Raw genomic sequence first — 19,991 nt, 5'->3', positions numbered from 1 at the left:
AGCACAATTTACCTGATTATATGTGCTATAAAATGGATATTTCATGTTTACAAAGACTTTGGGCCCCTTCCAATGTAGATGTTCAACATAATTTACTATTGTTGACTGTTTTATGTGCTACACAGAACAGAAACATAACTGAAAGTCAGCTACAGAGTGTGGGGCTGACAAATCATATTATGTTCAATTATAGGAATGGGAAACATTGCCAACCTTAATCATTCACTTCTCTTCATGAACACAAAATACCAGTTTCACTGGGATATCTTTAAATATGCCTGAATGTAGCAGTTTGTTGGGGCTGGATCAGACTTGAGGAAGCCAATGGTCATCTGTTCAGGAGTTTTGTAAGCTTACTCCCCAATGGTTAGTTATCAGGGGAACTCGCCCCTGATAATTCAACGTGAGTCCTTTTCTATGTTTCCTAAGTGTCAGCTGGTTTGAGAAATAAAGGGAAATAGTACAAAAGAGAGAAATTTTAAAGCTGGTTGTCCGGGGGAGACATCACATATCAGCAAGTTCCATCATGCCCCACAAGCCGCAGAACTAGCAAGTTTTTATTACTGATTTTCAAAGAGGAGGGAGTGTACGAATAGGGTGTAGTCACAGAGATCACATGCTTCACAAGGTAATAAAATATCACAAGGCAAATGAAAGCAGGGAGAGATCACAGGACTGAGGTAAAATTAAAATTGCTAATGAAGTTTCAGGCACATATTGTCATTGATAACATCTTATCAGGAGACAGGGTTTGAAAGCAGACAACCGGTCTAGCCAAAATTTATTAGGCAGGAATTTCCTCATCCTAATAGGCCTGGGAGTGCTAAGGGAGACTGGGGCTTATTTCATCCGTTATCTACAACTATAAAAGACAGATGTCCCCAGAGCGGCCATTTTAGAGACTTAACTCTAGGAATGCATTCTCTTTCTCATGAATGTTCCTTGCTGAGAAAAAGAATTCAGCAATATTTCTCCTGTTCGCTTTTGAAAGAAGAGAAATATGACTCTGTTCTGCCCAGCTCTCAGGTAGGCTGACCCAGAAGTTATCTCCCTTGTTCCCTGAACATCACTGTTATCCTGTTCTTTTTTCAAGGTGCCCAGATTTCATATTGTTTAAACAATTTGTGCAGTTAACGCAATCATCACAGAGTCCTGAGGTGACACACATCCTCAGCTTACGAAGATGACGGGATTAAGAGATTAAAGTGATGACAGGCATAGGAAATCACAAGAATATTGATTGGGGAAGTGATAAATGTCCGTGAAATCTTCACAATTTATATTCAGAGATTGCAGTAGAGACAGGCGTAAGAAATTATAAAATTATTAATTTGGGGAACTAATAAATGTCCATGAAATCTTCACAGTTTATGTTCTTCTGCCATGGCTTCAGCCGATCACTCTGTTTGGGGTCCCAGAATTCCCACAACAGTTACTAACTTGAAATGGATCATGGTGGGGGCATTTATAAAATTGAATGGGTTATAGTGGGAGCATTTATAAAATGGAAGTCCACAAACATTACACATGAGGCCTTTTTTTTCTTGGACACCTGGTTTACCAACTCACCACTATCTGAATTCAACAGCCACTACATAACCTAGTTTGATAAGTCACTCAGTCAAATGTTTATAATATAGTTATTAAGTCATACTGCAATAATAGATATCCTTTTATTTCTTCTTCACTAATTTGGACATGTTCTGTATTTCATGAAAAGAAAAACATGGAAATAAATTGTGATCAGGTTCTGACAGCAAGTTTTCATTTTTTTTTTTTTTTTTTTTTGCTTTCTACAATAAAGGTTTACTTAAAAGCATGATTAAAACAGATATTACAAATTAAATATATTGCATGTGCAGTGGGAAAGATCTAGGTTTTTGGCTTATGCAATTTGTGGGACCCTCTCTAAGAAAAAAATGATTACAAAGGGAAACTAAACAGTGAGTAATCATTTACAGTAAAAATAATGAATTAAAAATTTTCAAAAGCTAACAAATATTATGAAAATCAAAAAATTCAGAAAAATAGCATAATTATTTACTCATTAATGACCCAATATTTCTCTATACCCTCTTACAATCTTGGACTGCATATATTTTCATGGGTTTTCCTATAACAATGACATTACAATATCATTTCATATAGAGATAATAGAAATGTAATTCAATTTTTCCCCCAGCAATGTTAATTGCAATTTCATTTTTATTATTTACACTTAGGATCCATGAAACATTGGTCTTCACATTCTTTGTACTCTCTCTATTTGCAGAGTCTTCCCAGAGGCTGTAAGTGGAGTGATTACAAATCACATAAATACATTCTATTAACTCCTTGTTAATTCTACTTCCCCATTTCTCCAAAAGCCGTTTGCCTCTCTATCTTTGTCTGTTTTGTGCTGCTATAACAGAATAGCACTGACTGGACAATTTATAAAGAAGGGAAATTCATTTTCTTACAGTTCTAAAGGACGAGAAGTCATGCTCAAGGGACTGGCATCTTGCAAGAGTCTTCTTGCTGCATCCTCACATGGTGGAGGACAGGAGGGCAAGAGACAGTAAACTTCCTTTGCCAAGCCCTTTATAATGGCATTAGTCTATTCATCAGGGCAGAACCCTCTTGACCTAAACACCTCTGCTGAGCCCTATCTCCCAACCTTGTTGCAATGGGTATAAAGATCCCAAAACATAAATTTTGGGAAACACATTCAAACCATAGCACCCACCAACATCACTCCACATACAAAAGGAAGAGAATGAAAAAACCTGTCTTAAACATCCTGCTTTTACAAAATGTTCAATAATAGGACCTTATGTGCACATTGTTATATCCCAGTAAAGGCCTTGGAAAGAACACATGGACGAGAGAGGATCTGAAGTTTACTTTTCATTGCTACACAATAAGTGCACTCTCCATGCAACACATTGGTTTTTAGTTGCTGCCTGGAGCAGAATGAGAGGAAGGCCCTAAGAGCACTATGGGTCAGCAGGAAAGAGGATCATGACTCATTTCATGGTGGCATGAGACTGAGGACTGTGGTGCAAAAAGTAAGTACTTACCATTCTTTCTGAAGAAACATGGCTCTTCTGAATCATTCATGAATTGTCTATGAAGGCAAGCTGGCAACATTTACAGATGATCTCAATCTGCTCTGTCCAATATGGTATCTACTACCAATATTGCTGTTGAGAACTTGAAATGTGACTAATACAAACTGAGATGTGCTGTAATCATAAGATGCACATTGAATCTCAGAGACCTGTGTGGCTCTTGTTTATGACCCTCATGTATCTATTATTCAGCACCATTCTGGGTCATTACTCATAGGTATTTTACCATTTCAATATTTCTTAGCCAATAACAATTTTAAATGATACACCTTGAATACTCCATTTATTTATGGAATGAAAGAATTGAAACGAAGACAAAATATAATAATAGATAACAACTTTACAAAGATACCAGCAGGTAGAAAAATGGCTTAATTTTCTATATTCAGAATGCATGAGCTATTATCTATAATACAATTTTGAAAACTATGGCAGTTTGTGAATTAGCATAATTTTTAAGATGTTTATTTTGAAATAGTTATACATTATAAAAGTTGCAATCATAAAACAGAAGTCACCGATATACTTCACCCTGTTTTTCCCAATGGTTGCATCTTATGTATTCATAGTATAATATACTCTCCCCACCCCAGGAAATTGACATTTGTATAACATGCATATATTGTTCTGTGCCATTTTATCACATGTATAGATTTATACAACCACCAGCATATAAATATCCAGAACTACTCCATCACTACAGGGATCTCCCTCTTGCAATCCTTTTATAGTCACAGGTACTCCCTTTTGCCTCACAATCCCTAATCACTGGCAACCACTAATCTGTTCCCCATTTCAATAATTTTTTTTACATTTTGAGCGTGATGATTTGGCTGTAATTTGTAAAAGTGCTATGAAAAATAATGTACATATTTTCACTTAGACATAAAATTCCTAGAGTATAAATGCTGGCTCATATGGCAAAATGTGCCTTTAAATATGTTAAGAAAAGCATAACTATTTTCCAGAGTGGCTGAACCATTTTTCATTTTCACCAGCAATGTATGAGAAATCCTGTTTCTCCACATTCTTGCCTACATTTGATATTGTCCTTGGAAAACTATGTTAGCTATTCCAAAAGATACAAATTGATATCTTGCAGTGGCCTTAGCGTGCATTTAACTAAGGGCTAGTGATGCCAACATCTTTCCATGTGCTTATTTGCCACCCTCTTCAATGAAATGTCTGCTTATATATTTTGTCTATTTTCCAATTGGATTGTTTTTGGTATTTCACTGGTGTTTTCAGAGTTGAAATGAGATACTTAGTATTATATATTCTACAGACTAATCCTTTGTCAAAGTTACAACTTGAGAATATATTTTCTCAGTTTATAACTTGTCTTTTTATCTTCTTAACAGGATCTTCTACAGATAAAATGTTTTGAACTTTATCAAACATGACTTATCAAATTTTTCCCTTTATGTACCATTTTTTGTTTCATGTCTAAGAAATTTTCAACAAGCACTAGAAACCACAGGATTTTCTCCTATGCTATTTTTCCAAAAGTGTTACACTTTTACATTTTACACATAAATCTATGATCAGCTTTGATTTAATTTTTATTATAAGGTATGAAGCTTAGATCAAGGTTCACTTTTTTCCTGTAGCTAGTCAACTGTTCTATTACCATTTTCTGTAAACACTATCTTTCTTCCATTGAATTCCTTTGTGTGTGTGGTTATTTCTGCATCCTCTCTTTTTGTTTTTGTTTGTTTCTGTTTTTTATTTTAAAAGAATTTATTTGAAATTTATAATGTATAACAAAGATTTATTTGTACATTCCACCAAGAACTGGTTGCATTTTCAACTCCTTTTCCCTAAAAGTAGATGGTTTTATTGTAGGTATTTCTTTATAAAAAAAAAAAAAAAAGTATTTTATTTTACTTTAAGTTCTGGGGTACATGTGAAGGATTTGCAGGTTTGTTACATAGGTAAATGTGTGCCATGGTCATTTGCTGCACCTATCAACTGATCACATAGGTATTAAGCCCAGCATGAATTAGCTATATATCCTGGTGCTCTTCCTCCTCCTACCCCCACAACAGCACCCCCACACACAGTGTGTGTTGGTCCCCCTGCCCCATGTCCATGTGTTCTCAGTGTTCAGCTCCCACTTATAAGTAAAAACATGTGGCGTTTGGTTTTCTGTTCCTGTGTTTGTTTGTTGAGGATAATGGCTTCCAGCTCCATGCATGTCACTGCAAAGAACATGAGCTCATTCCTTTTTGTGGCTGCTTAGTATTCCATGGTATATATGTACCACATATTCTTTATCCAGTTTATCATTGATGGGCATTTTGGTTGATTCCATGTCTTTGCTATTGTGAATAGTGCTGCAATGAACATACACATGCATGTATCTTTATATAACAGAATGATTTATATTTCTTTGGGTATATACCCAGTAATGAGATTGTTGGGTCAAGTGGTATTTCTGCCTTAAGTATTCAAGGAATCGCCACACAGTCTTCCACAATGGTTGAACTAATTTACATTTCCACCAACAGTGTAAAAGCATTCCTATTTCTCCACAGCCTCACTAGCATCTGTTGCTTCTTGACTTTTTAATCATCATTCTGACTGGCAGGACATGGTATTTCATTGTGGTTTTGATTTGATTACGCTAATGATCAGTGATGTTGAGCTTTTTTTTCAAAGGTTTGTTGACAGCATAAATCTCTTCCTTTGAGAAGTGTCTGTTCATGCCCTTTGCCCAGTTTTAAATGGGGTCGTTTGCCTTTTTTTTTTTTTTTTTTTTTTTTTTTGTAAATTTCTTTAAGTTTCTCATAGATGCTAGATATTAGACTTTTGTCAGATGGATAGACTGCAAAAACTTTCTTCCATTCTGTAGATTGTCCATTCATTCATGATAGTTTCATTTGCCGTGCATAAACTCTTTAGTTTAATTAGATTACATTTGCAAATTTTTGCTATTGTGGCAATTGCTTTTGACATTTTCATCATGAAATCTTTGCCCATGCCTGAATGGTATTGCCTAGATTTTTGTGTCCTGAATGGTATTGCCTAGATTTTCATCTAGAGTTTTCATAGTTTTGGGTTTTACATTTAAATCTTTAATCCATCTTGAGTTAATTTTTCTATAAGATGTAAGGAAGGGGTCCAGTTTCAATTTTCTGCATATGGCTAGCCTATTTTCCCAGGAATATTTATTAAGTAGGGAATCATTTCCCCATTGCTTGCTTTGGTCAAGTTTGTCAAAGGTCAGATGGTTGTAGATGTGTGGTCTTATTTGTACCAGAACTACATTGTTTTGGTTACTGAGGCCTTGTAGTATAATTTCAAGTTGTATAGTGTGATGCCTCCAGCTTTGTTCTTTTTGCTTAGGATTGTCTTGGCTATATGGGCTCTTTTTTGGTACCATATGAATTTTGAAGTAGTTTTTTTCTAATTCTGTGAAAAATGTCAATGGCAATTTAATGGGAATAACATTGAATCTATACATTACTTTGGGAAGTATGGCCATTTTCATGATATTTGTTCCTCCTATCCATGAGCATGGAATGTTTTCCATTCATTTGTGTTCTCTCTGATTTCCTTGAGCAGTGGTTTGTAGCTCTCCTTGAAGAGGTCCTTCACTCCTCTTGTTAGCTATATTCCTAGATATTTTATTCTCTTTGTAGCAATTGTGAATAGGAATTTATTCATGATTTGGCTCTCAGCTTGTCTATTGTTGGTGTATAGGAATGCTTGTGATTTTTGCACATTGGTTTTGTATCCTGATACTTTGCTGAAGTTGCTTATCAGCTTACAAAGCTCTGGGGCTGAGACAACTGGTTTTTCTAGATACAGGATCATGCCAATTATAAACAGAGACAGTTTGACATCCTCTCTTCCTATTTCAATACACTTTATTTCTTTCTCTTGCCTGATTACCCTGGCCAGAACTTCCAATAGTATGTTGAGTAGGAGTGGTGAGAGAGTTCTTGTTTTGTACCGGTTTTCAAGGGGAATGCTTCCAGTTTTTGCCCATTCAGCTGCCCATTTTTTGTACTGCTGATGTACATGTGTGAACCTCCTAAAATACTATATAGTTTTGATTACTACAGCTAGGTAGTAAATTTTGAATTGGAACAGATTTATCTCACAGTTAGTTTTTCAAAATTGTTTAATTAACCCAGTTTCATTTTTTTCTATACATTTTAGACTAAGGTTATTTATATCTACAAAATCTGACTGATATTTTGAAAGAAATTACCTTAAGCCTGTATATCCACTTGGAGAAAACTGATATCTTGACTTTGATATCTTGACTTAGTCTTCTAATTCATTAACATGCCATGTCTCTACATTTATTTATATATTTTTATTGCTTTCATCAGCATATTATAGTTTTCAGTATGCAAGTCCTATTCATGTTTTGTTAGATTTACATATAAGTATTTCATTTTTGAAACAAAAAATGTCATTTTTATTTTTAGTTCCTTTGTGTTCATTTAAATTTTATAGATTAACTGTGTATACTGTGACCTTGCTAAACTCACTTATTCTAGATTTTTTCTTTTTTTTTTTTTTTTTGGTAGATTCCTTGGACTTTTCTACTTAGATAATTATGTCATCAATAAATAGGACCTGTTTTCTTTCTTTCTTTTTGATTTGTGGATATTTTTCTTTTTCTTTTCTTTCTTTCTCTTCCTTCCTTCCTTTTCTTTCTTTCTTTCTTTTTTCTCTTTCTTTCTTTCTTTCTTTTTTTCTCTTTCTTTCTTTCTTCCTTTCATTCTTTTCTTTTCTTTCTCTTTCTTTCTTTCCTTCTTTCTTTCTTTATCCTTCCTTCCTTTCTTCTTTCTTCTTTCTTCCTTCTTTCTTTCTTTCTTTCTTTCTTTCTTTCTTTCTTTCTTTCTTTCTTTCTTTCTTTCTTTCTTTCTTTCTTTCTTTTCTTTCTCTTTTTTGTGTGTGTTGTTGTTTTTGCATATTTATTGCATTTGCCAGAACGTCCAGTGCTATCATAGACAAGAGTGGTCAGAACAAGCTTCTTGCATTGTTCCCCATATTACAGTGAAAGCATTCAGGAAGTCTTTTGCCATTATGGATGATGTTAGCTATAGGTTATTGGCAATGTTCTTTATCAACTTGAGGAAGTTCCCTTTTATTCCTATTTTCCTGAGGGCTTTTTGTTATTAATTCATGTTGCATTTTATCAGATACTTTTTCTGTACTAATTGATATGATCATGTTGTTTTTCATCCTTAGCCTATCAATGCAGTGAATTTACACTGAGTGATTTTGAATCTTGAACCAACTCTGAATCCCTGGAATAAACCCCACGTGGACATTGTGTGTAAATATTTTATATGTTGCTGAAAACTAACTTCTAATATCTTGTTAAAAATGTTTGCAACCATACTTACAGAGGGAATTTGTTCTAGTTAAAGATTTGTTAATTTTATTTTTTCAAAAAAAGTTTTAGTTTTGTTAATCTTTTCTATGTTTTTTTTTTTTTCTAGTCTCTAGTTGATTTCTGCTCTAATTATTGTAGTTTTCTTTCTTCGGCTAATTTTGCACTTCATTTTTGTCTTCATTTTCTAGTTCTTTGAGGTGTATTAGACTGTTTGAGATCTTTCTTCTTTCTTAATGTAGGCATTTATTGCTACAAAACTCTATTTCTGTCCTCTTAGGGGCCCAGCTGGGCCCAATAACTAAATTGGCATCAGACATATTAACCAGAGAAAAGCATACACAGTTATTTAATAGTAGTTTTATGTGGCATAGGGACTCTTATAAGAATATGAAGACCTAAGGCAGCAGTTAGATTCAATTATTTACATTCTGGATTGGATGAAGGATAGTAGCTGTGAAGAAGCAATGAATTATGTGGGGAAGTTTTAAATATAAGAGTTATTTTAACAATACTTTTATAGAATTATCTTTGTCTCAACTTCTTATCCTTGAGGATAAGGCTGTTGCACCTTTCATATGGAAATTTCATCTTTTGCTTTTAAGAAGCAGCATCAAGGTCAGAGTGATCTTTTTGCACCTGCTGTTTTCCAAGTGCATTTAATTTAAATCATCAATATGACAGAATGGCATATTTTTAACTTTTACTCCTCAATATGTAATACATACTTGGGAGAGATACTTTGAGCTCCACAGAGATACCCTATTTTTCTTAAAAGTTTTGGCTACTAATTTTAGCATTCATCAGTGGATCTTGGCCGCTGCTAATATAATGATGGTACTCCAGTGGAGATTTTTCACTTCTCTCATTCCTTCCAAAATTATTATTCAGAATTCTTCTGTAAGGAAAACTTGTACCTTTTGTCCCATTTATGTATTCATTCATTTATTTATATGAATATGGATTTTTCTTTGGTGTTTTTTTTTTGTTTTTTGTTTTTTTGTTTGTTTGTTTGTTTTTGAGACGGACTGTGGCATAGGCTGGAGTGCAGTGGCGCCATCTCGGCTCACTCCTAGCTCCGCCTCCCGGGTTCACGCCATTCTCCTGACTCAGCCTCTTGAGTAGCTGGGACTACAGGCGCCCACCACCACGCCTGGCTAATTTTTTGTGATTTTTTTTAGTACAGACGGGATTTCACCGTGTTAGCCGGGATGGTCTCGATCTCCTGACCTCGTGATCCACCCGCCTCGGTCTCCCAAAGTGCTGGGATTACAGGCGTGAGCCACAGTGCCTGGTCATGAATATGGATTTTAATTTTATTCTTTGGATTATAATTTAATGCTATCAATATCATTTTATTGGCCAAATTCTTAGTTTGGCAATTAGTAGCTCTTTCTACTTGACTCCTGTGTGTTTTTGACGTGATACTGTCACTTGTTTTGTTTTTTGTTTTTTGTTTTTTTCTTTATTTTCATGCACTGCAAGATGCCCCCAGGAACATTTGATATTTTCTTTACCCCAGTATGAGAATCAACCATTTCTGCAAATGGCTCTCCTTCCTTTAATTGAAGAATGGTGATAGAAACAAATGTCTTGGCTTTAGGAATTCTCATTGTTACCAGGGTGTCATTTCTTCTAGGCCCACACAGCAACAGAGCTAGAAATGTAGGTATGTATACTAAGCAATATATGTCTATAATTTGTTTTAATTTAATCTGTCTTTTAATAGACTAAGGAAAACATGAGTTTATAGTGATAATTTGGACTTCATTTGAATTCCACAGGCTCCTTCTATCCTCTCCTTCCTCTTTGCTTATTTGTAACTCCTCTCAAAAGTTTTAAACACTATTGAATATAAGTTTTGGTTTAATAGACTAAAAATAATATCATTAAATTTGTTCATAGAATATTTGTTTAAATAACATATTTTCAGTAGGTGCGAGCAAATAATTAGACAACATTCAAGAGTAATTTTTGATATATTGCTTTACAAACTAGGGTTAGGAGGGAAATTCCTGACCTTAACAATGTACATAAAAAAGAAACCTACACTGACATTGTATTTAAAGTTTTTTCTAACATTGGGGATAAGGCTATGACTACTTTTGTTTCATCAGTGTACTGAGTTTCTAGGCAGTGTTGCAAGGTAAGAAAATGAAATAAAATGCATATATATCAGAAAGGAGAAAGAAAAAAAACTGTCTTTATTAATAAGTAATGCAAACATAAAAAGTGGAAATCCTAAGAAATTGTAAAAAAAAAATAAAACTATTAGAAGAGTAACTGAATTTAGAAAGGTCAGAAAATACAAAGTCAACATATAAAATAAATAGTGTTTTTGTACTAGCAACAGATAGTTGGAAAACCAAAGCTAAGCAAAAAAGCAGTATCATTTATAATGCCAAGATGAAGCATTAAGAAGTTAGGGATAAATTCAAGTAAAAATGTAGTTGAGTAGCAGATTAAAAATTACAAAACATTGCTGAAGTAATATAGATAATACCTAAATAAATGGTGATATATACTTTGTTCATAATTTGAAATATTCAATATTGTTGTGAAATCTATAATTTAATGAAATTCCAATACAAATATTGGCATTTTTAGTAGAAATTGGTAAGCTCATTCAAAAATTTTATGGAAACACAATGTACCTAGAATAGTCAAAATGACATTGAAAAGTCTAAAATTACAAGACACTACTTAATTTCAAAACTTACCAGAACACTACAGTAATCAAGACATAGAAGTATTGACAAAAGGATAGATATGTAGATCAATATAACAGAATAATGAGTGTGCATATAGTTTCATGGATATTTGCCAAATCATGATGTTTTTCACAAAAATGTCAAGGAAATTTCATAAAGAAAGGATAGTCTCTTCCAAAACTGATGCTGGAACAACTGACTATTCACGTGAAAAACCAAGATAAAACTTATCTCAATCTGCACATAACATTAACTTAAGTCATGACATGTATCTAAATGTAAACACTAAAATTATAAACTTTAGGTGGAAGGCTTAGGAGTTTGTTAATTTGTTTGTTTGTATGTTCGTTTATTTTCAACTTTAGGATAAACATATCCTTAGATAAGACAAAAACAGGTGAGTCAGTAAATAAACTAAATTAAAAAATTAGAATTCACTTAAATTAAAAACTTGTTCTCTTCAAAATTACATCAGTAAGAAAATGAACAGTAAGCTGCTGACCAGCAGACTCTATTTGCAAAACATACATCTGACCAACAATTTCTATCCAGAGTCTATAAAGACATCTGCAATTCAGTAACAATGGAAATAACTGAATTTTAAAAGTAGAAAATAATTGGAAAGACATTTCAAAAAGTAATGTATCTGAATGCTAATCAGCAGATTAAAAAGTGTCAAACATCACTAATTACCAGAGAAATGCCCATCCTTTAGAATGACTAAGAATAAGATGCCTGAAACGCCAAGTGTTGGGGTAAATTAGGACAATTGGAACTTTCATACTATGCTGTTATAAACCATATTGAGCACAAACGTGGCAAAGTAATCTAGCAATCTGCTATCAAAATAATATTACATCTGATCATTTGACCCAACAATTCTTGTAGTGGTTTACTTAAGATAAATGAAAATATATATATCTGCACAAATACTTACAAGAATTCTATTCATAATAACCAAACCCTGGAAAATATAATCCAAATGTTCATCAACAGATAAGGAGATGTATTGTGGTATATCCCTGCAATGGAAAATTCCTCAACCATAGATAGAAATGAATACATAGTCCCAACAAAATGGATGACTTGAACATGTTGCTTAGATAAAGAAGACAGGCACACTGTGTGTGTACAGTCTAATTATATTTTAAATGAATTATAGAGAAGGGAAATCTAAACTGTATGTACAGAATCCAGTCCAGTATTAGCCAAGCACTCGAGTTAAATGAGGGGCTGTGACTGCAAGACAGGAAGGAAGTCTTTGGGTCATGCAAATAACCTAATTTTTGTTGTAAAAAAAAGTCAAACCATAAGATTTCAAAAGATAAAATTTACCACATGTAAATTATGCCTAAATAATGTTGGTTTGAAACTTTAGCATTCCTCAAATCCAGGAACATACTTAGGTGAATTATTTCTTATTAATGCACATTAGTATAAGGTCCTACATAACTCCAATTAAGTGTGCATATTCACACCCACTAGACACACACACCTACATCCATATGCACACATATAAATACAAATACGTATATATTATGTATGTTAAGAAATCTTAAACTATTCATCAACTTTTTTGGTAAGTAATTTTCTGTTTTACCATGGTTAGCATAGAAGCTGAAAACTAGATAAATTGAGCTGCTGAAAGTCACCTTTGGGTGGAAAAAAACATTTGCCCTTGGTGTTCAAAAGGCATCTTTCCTTTTATGCTCTCTAAATAAAGTGCTTTGTGATACGGGCCACATTTCTCACATGTGTTCTTGACTGATTTTCAATGTGATTATTTTTGAGTTTGTTTTGTTTTTGCTTCTAGAAAAATATAAATAGAAATCAATTAAGACTCTGCAGTTTAAAAGTTCTTGGCTTACTCTAACATGTAACAATGATTTCAATGAAGTCTTTAGATGTTAAGCTAAAACAAATAAAAATAATTTTTGAAAAGGCACAAAGTACAAGGATTTTCACTTTAACAGAGCTTGTCATTATGGTTCCCTGAGTCAGTGTTAAGATAAGGACTTTCAGATACTGACTAGAAGACTGAAGAGAAGTGTTTGACATGCTCTTCCCAGTCTCCTTTTGGATCTCAATTAGGACTTCCTCCAGCTTTGTGCCATCAGCAAATTTAATAAGCAAGCAAGCAGCTCTGTGAAATCCTTCAAAAATTTAGCCTATATGCCAGAATTGAGAATAGAGGCCTGGAGTTTGCTTCGTCTTTTGTCTATCTATATAACAACTGTTAAAATATTTTAACTATTTATACAGACTCACACATAATTAAGTATGTAAATACACTGAGGCTTATGACAAACCATTTTGACATACAATACACCATTTATGTTATGGACTAACTGTGTGTGCCCCACCAAAAAATTCAATGTTGAAATGCAAATCCCCAAAGTAATAGTTTTAGGAAGTGGGACATTTGGAAGGTAATTAGATCATGAAGGGGGAGCCCTCAGAATGAGGTTTGTGCCTTTATAAGAGGAGAGAGGAGAGCTCTCTCTGTCTCTCTCTTTCTTTCTATCTCTCTCTCTTCCCCACACACCCCCCAACGCACAAACACACTGTTCTCCATCATGTGCGAATGCAGTAAGAAGATGCCCATCTGCGGACTAGGAAGCAGCCCTCACCAGATTGAATATGCTGGCTCGTTGATCTCAGGCTTTCCAGGCTTTAAAACTGTGAGAAGAAAAAAATATGTGTCATTTAAGCCACACAGTCTATGGTAATTTTTTACAGCAGCCTTAGCTGACTAAGACACATGTCGTTCTCCTAAATTATTGGTGTAATAAGTCTGATTTAAAATGGTCATATGAGAACAGTCTACCATGCTCTTGTCCTCATGAGCCCATGTTGAATTATTGTTTTTGTTGTTGTTGATTTTCCCGGTGTCCAGAATGGCATATAGCATAACTTAAGAGCATTGGGTGCTCTTATATATATCTTATATATATATCTATCTTCCTTTTCCCATTGCTCACAGTCTAGTTATTTAAAAAGCTGTCAGCAATTTGACCTAGCCTCTATGCTATGGCCTCGGGATAATTAACAAAGTTTACCTTTCATAAGGGTAACTTTACATATCTCCAGTCTTCATATCCCTCTCTTGTTCTCAACCACTCTTTAAAATTTACACAGAGAAATTTTACAATTGTCAGCAAGCAGTCTTGGTGCTTTTGACTAAGAGGAATGCCTCTAGAGAAAGGGACAAAATCAGTCAGAAAAGCAGAGTTCTCCCCTCCTGCTTCTCATATTCCCTAACTTCATTCCCTATTCGAAAGGATCATCTTACTGTATTTAGGCTAAAAAAAACTAACAAAGAGCAACAAAAACCTTGGTCAGTAAGGCTTTGCGTTCTTTGTGCTATTTTTTTGTGTAATTGAAAGAGCATCTTTTCACGTCCTGATATATCAAATTCATCCCTGTTGCTCTTTCCAGTGCTTCCTTGTTTGAATCCACAAGCTTCCATTACTCTTCATAAATATTTGAAAAATACTTTCCCCCCAATCTCCAAATAGTATAGTTCACACAACTGAAGGATGAAAAATCAAAGAACATAAATCTCAGATGATCTAAAATGTAGATGTATTCATTGTATATTTCACTGTATATATATATATATATAAAAATATATTTTTACATTTGTAGATATGTCATTTTATACATGCACAAATTATATACATTCCACAGAAAATTTTGTGACTTAACAAAAAATAAAATGTTTTAGTTTAACTTTTTCTATTTTTTAATATATAATAAATATTATATTTAGTAAATATTACTTTAAAATATCTACTTCTGTAAGATGCACATATACACCTAGAAAACTAACTCAGTTTGTTTACTTGAATAATTCTTTGTACTTTGGATGGATAGTGCTCTCTCTGGTGATGGCTCTTGCAGCTCAGAGGTCTTAGGGTCAACAATGGGCCTAAGCAAAACAGGGCAGGAGGCAAGGCCATGATAGTCTGGAAAAGGAGGGAAATGCATTCCTGCAGCAAATTGGTGGTTGTCTTTTAAGTTTTTGAAATCAGACCAACTGTCCCATAGAAATGATATTTAGGGATTCTTTTGAATAAACATAAAAATTGATCCTCCCAGTCTTAAAACTTGAGAAAGTTACAATTGTCTTATCTGATTTTTTTTCCAGGAAACCAACCATCAGGTCTCCCAGATGGTATCAAAGACATGAAACTTACTAAGTCACCACATCTGGACAATGAGATTCAGGACTCTACACCCATCACAATTGCCTAAGTGACCACCAGCTTCCTATTGAGCAACTCCTCTTTCTTACCCCTCCCTAATTTCTGTTTTCTCACACATGGTTACATTTCTTGCCTGTTATAGAAAACTTTAACTTCAGTCCATCAGGGAGATGGATTTGAGGCTGATGTTCCATTCTCCTTGGCTGCAGCACCTGAATAAAACCTTGTTCCCCAGCAAAACTCATCTCAATGATTGGCTTTCTGTGCAGTGAAGCAGTAGGACCTAGACTGAACTCCTGGCACTTCAGTAATAATTTCCCTATCAGCAGAACTGGCAATCCCACAAAGTTCTAAAAGTTGAGACAGTCACAAATTTATAAAGACGTATGTATTAGTCAGTATTCTCCAGAGATAGAACCAACAGGGCATGCGTATATATACACAGAGAGACTTATTTAAGGACTTATTTTAAGACTTATTTTAACAGGTTGTGAAGGTTAAGTCAAAATTCTATAGGGTAGGCTGACAGACTGGAGACTCAGGAGAGTTCCACTTCAAGTCCAAAGTCTGTCTGCTGTTGTAATTTATCTTTGCACGGAGGAGGTCAGGCTTTGTTTTCTTAAACTCTTCAATTAGTTGGTTGAGTCCCATTCGTGTTAAAGAGGATAAACTGCTTTACTCAAAAATTTAAATATTGAACTAATACAAAAAATTATTCACCGAAATATCCAAAATTGTGTTTGACCAAATAGCTGGGCATCATTGCCCAGGCAAATTGATACATAAAATTAATCATCAGGTATTTTCTGATTATTTATTTATTCAGCTACTGAATTCTGACCAAGTTTAAAGCTTTAAGAGTAAATCAGAGCCCAGATTAACAAACAAACAAACAAAACAGTTGGGCTATATGAAGCATTATCAGAACTAACGAATCACCTTAAGTGTGTGGGATGAGTATATTGTGACAAGTAGTACGTGCTAGGTGGTTCTATCTGTAAAAACTAAGGTGATGAAGGTGTTAGATAGTGTTATGGTGGGGAGGCATTGGGGGGAGACCTATTAATGTCTGTATAAACTGCTGCTGGTAGAAAAACTTGATATAACCTAAAGAAATGAGGCAGCATAGATTCTCATCTCCATAATTAATTATGCCTAGGCTCTGGGTTGGTAGAAGCTGTTTATTAACAATTGTGGGTACAGATACTTCTGGATACTCTATACCAATGTTTCTCTCAAAGAGAAAAAAGATAGAACTAAGCAAATTTTATATTAGACTATCCATAATAAAATAAAAGTACACACAAAGGCCAAGACACACCCACAGGCATACACATGCATTACTTTTGAAAAGCAGAAATACAGATCGACTGCATATAATCTTGCTGAGAAATTTTCACTAACTTTGCTGTCTAAGGAACACAGATTAAGAAAAATAATTCGCAGCAGAGATTGCAGTGAGTTGAGATAGTGCCAGTGCACTCCAGCCTGGGCAACAGAGTGAGGCTCAGTCTCTAAAAAAAGCTCTTTGATTTAATTAGATCCCATTAGTCAATTTTGGCTTTTGTTGCAATTGCTTTTGGTATTTTCTTCATGAAATCTTTGCCCGTGTCTATGTCCTGAATAGTATTGCCTAAATTTTCTTCTATGGTTTTCATAGTTTTCAGTTTTACATATAAGTCTTTAATTCATCTTGAGTTATTTTTTATATAGGGTATAAGAAAGGGGTTCAGTTTCAATTTTCTGCATATGGCTGGCCAGTTCTCCCAGCATCATTTATTAAATAGAGGATCCCTTCCTCATTGCTTGTTTTTGTCAGGTTTTCAAAGATCAGATGGTTGTAGATGTGCAGTCTTGTTTCTGAGATCTCTATTCTGTTCCGTTGGTCTATGTGTCTGTTTTTGTAATGGTACCATGCTGTTTCAGTTATTGCAGTCTTGTAGTATAGTTTGAAGTTGGGTAACATGATGCCTCCAGTTTTGTTCTTTTTGCTTCTGATTGTCTTGGCTATTCAGGCTCTTTTTTGGTTCCATATGAATTTGAAAGCATTTTTTTTCTAATGCTGTGAAGAATACTGGTGATCTTTTAAAGGGAATAGCATTGAATCTATAAATTACTTTGGGCAGTATGGCCATTTTCACTATATTGATTCTTCCTATCCATGAACATGCAATGTGTTTCCATTTGTTTGTGTTCTCTTTTATTTCTTCGAGTGGAGGTTTATAGTTCTTCTTGAAGAGATCCTTCACTTCCCTTGTTAGCTGTATTCCTAGGTGCTTTATTCTCTTTTTAGCAATTGTGAATGGGAGGTAATTTATGACTTGGTTCTCTGCTTGTCTGTTGTTGCTGTATAGGAATGCTTGGGATTTTCTGCACCTTAATTCTGTATCCTGAGACTGCACCACAGCTACTTTTAATTGGCCATCTTGGTCCCTGATAAATTTCCCTCTTAACACTACCTTAGCTGTATCCCAGAGATTCTTATATATTGTATCTTTGTGCTTATTAGCATCGAAGAACTTCTTGATTTCTGCCTTAATTGCATTATTTATCCAAAAGTCAGTCAGTAGGAAGTTATTCAATTTCCATGTAATTGTGTGTATATTTGAGTGAATTCTCAGTCTTGATTTCTGAATTGATTGTGCTGTTTTCTGAAAGATTGATTGCTATCATTTCAGTTATTTTCCATTCTCCAAGGAGTGTTTTATGTCTGATGATTTGATTGATTTTAGAGTATGTGCCATCTGTCAATGAGAAGAATGTATATTCTGTTCTTTTTGAGTGGAGAGTTCTGTAGATGTCTATCAGGTCCATCTGACCCAGTGCTGAGTTTAGGTCCTGAAAATTTTTGTTAATTTTCTGCCTCAATCATCTTTCTAAGCTGTTGTTGGGGTGTTGAAATCTCCCACTATGTGGGACTCTGAGTGTCTTTGAAGGTCTCTAAGGATTTGCCTTATGAATCTTGGTACTTCTGTGTTGGGTGCATATATATTTAGGATAGTTAGGTCTTCTTGTTGAATTTAACCCTTTACCATTATGTAATGTCTTTCTTTGTCTTTTTTGATCTTTGTTGGTATAAAGTCTATTTTGTCTGAAATTAGGATTGCAACTCCTGCTTTTCTCTGTTTCTCATTTGCCTGGAAGATTTTTCTCCATCTCTTTATTTTGAGCTTATAGGTGTCATTGCATATGAGATGGGTCTCTTGAAGACAGCATATCAATGGGTTTTGACTCTCTCCAACTTGCCACTCTGTGTCTTTTAATTAGGGCATTTAGCCCATTTACATTCAGGGTTAATACTGGTTTGTGTGTATTTGATCCTGTTATCCTGATGTTAGCTGGTTATTATGCAGACTTGTTTATATGGTTGCTTCATGGTGTCACCCGTCTGCGTACTTCATTGTGTTTTTGTAGTGGCTGGTAATGTTCTTTCTTTTCTAGATTTAGTGCTTCTTTCAGTAGCTCTTCTAAGGCAGGTCTGTTGGTAACAAATTCTTTCAGCATTTGCTTGTCTGAAAAACATTTTTCTCCTCTGTTTATGAAGCTTAGTTTGGCCAGATATAAAATTCTGTGTTGGAATTTCTTTTATTTAAGAATGTTGAATTTTGGCCCCCAATTTTTTATGACTTGCAGGGTTACTGCTGAGACATTTGCTGTTAGTTTGATGAACTTTTCTTTGCAGGTGACCTGGCTTTTCTCTCCAGCTGTCTTTAACACTTTTTCTTTCATTTTGACCTTGGAAAACCTGATGATTATGTGCCTTTGGGATGAACTTCTTGTGGAGTATCTTACCAGGGTACTATGCATTTCTTGATTTGCATGTTGGTCTCTCCAGCTAGGCTGGGCAAGTTCTTATGGATGATATCCTAAAATATACTTTCCAAATTGCTTACACCCTCTACATGTCTTTCAGTAACATCAATGAGTCATAGATTTGGTTTCTAAATTATTCCATACCCCTGGGAGGTTTTGTTTCTTTTCATTCCTTTTCCTTTATTCTTGTCTGACTGTTTAATTCAGAAAGCCAGTCTTTAAGCTCTGAGATGCTATCCTGACCTGGTCCATTCTGCTGTTAATACTTGTGATTGCATTATTAAATTCTGATAGTGTGTTTTTCAGTCTGTCAGGTTAGTTATGTTCTTTTCTCTACTGGCTATTTTGTCTGTCAGCTCTTGCATTGTTTTATTGTGATTCTTATCTTCCTTGGATTGGGTTTCAATGTATTCCTGCATCTCAATGATATTTTTATATCCATTCTCTGAATTCTATTTCCATCATTTCAGCCATCTCAGCCTGGTTCAAAACCTTTGCTGGAGTAGTGGTGCAGTCATTTGAAGAAAAGAAGGCGCTCTGGCTTTTTGTGTTGTCAGGGTTCTTGCACTCATTCTTTCTTATGTTTGTGGGCTCATGTTCCTTCAATCTTTGAGGCTGCTGGCCTTTGGATGTTTTTTTCTCTTTTATTTTGTTTGATGATTTTGAGGGTTTGATTGTGGTATAAGGTGGAGTCAGCCAACTGGCTTAATTTCTGGGAAAATTTTAGGGGGCTCAGTTCCCAGCTCCTGGACTGCATGCTTTAACTCCGGGGGATTTCTATCAGGCTCTAACT

The sequence above is a fragment of the Macaca fascicularis genome, chromosome 8, assembly GCF_037993035.2.
Source record: "Macaca fascicularis isolate 582-1 chromosome 8, T2T-MFA8v1.1".
NCBI classification, from domain to species: domain Eukaryota; kingdom Metazoa; phylum Chordata; class Mammalia; order Primates; family Cercopithecidae; genus Macaca; species Macaca fascicularis.
Note: the sequence above shows the minus strand (reverse complement) of the source record.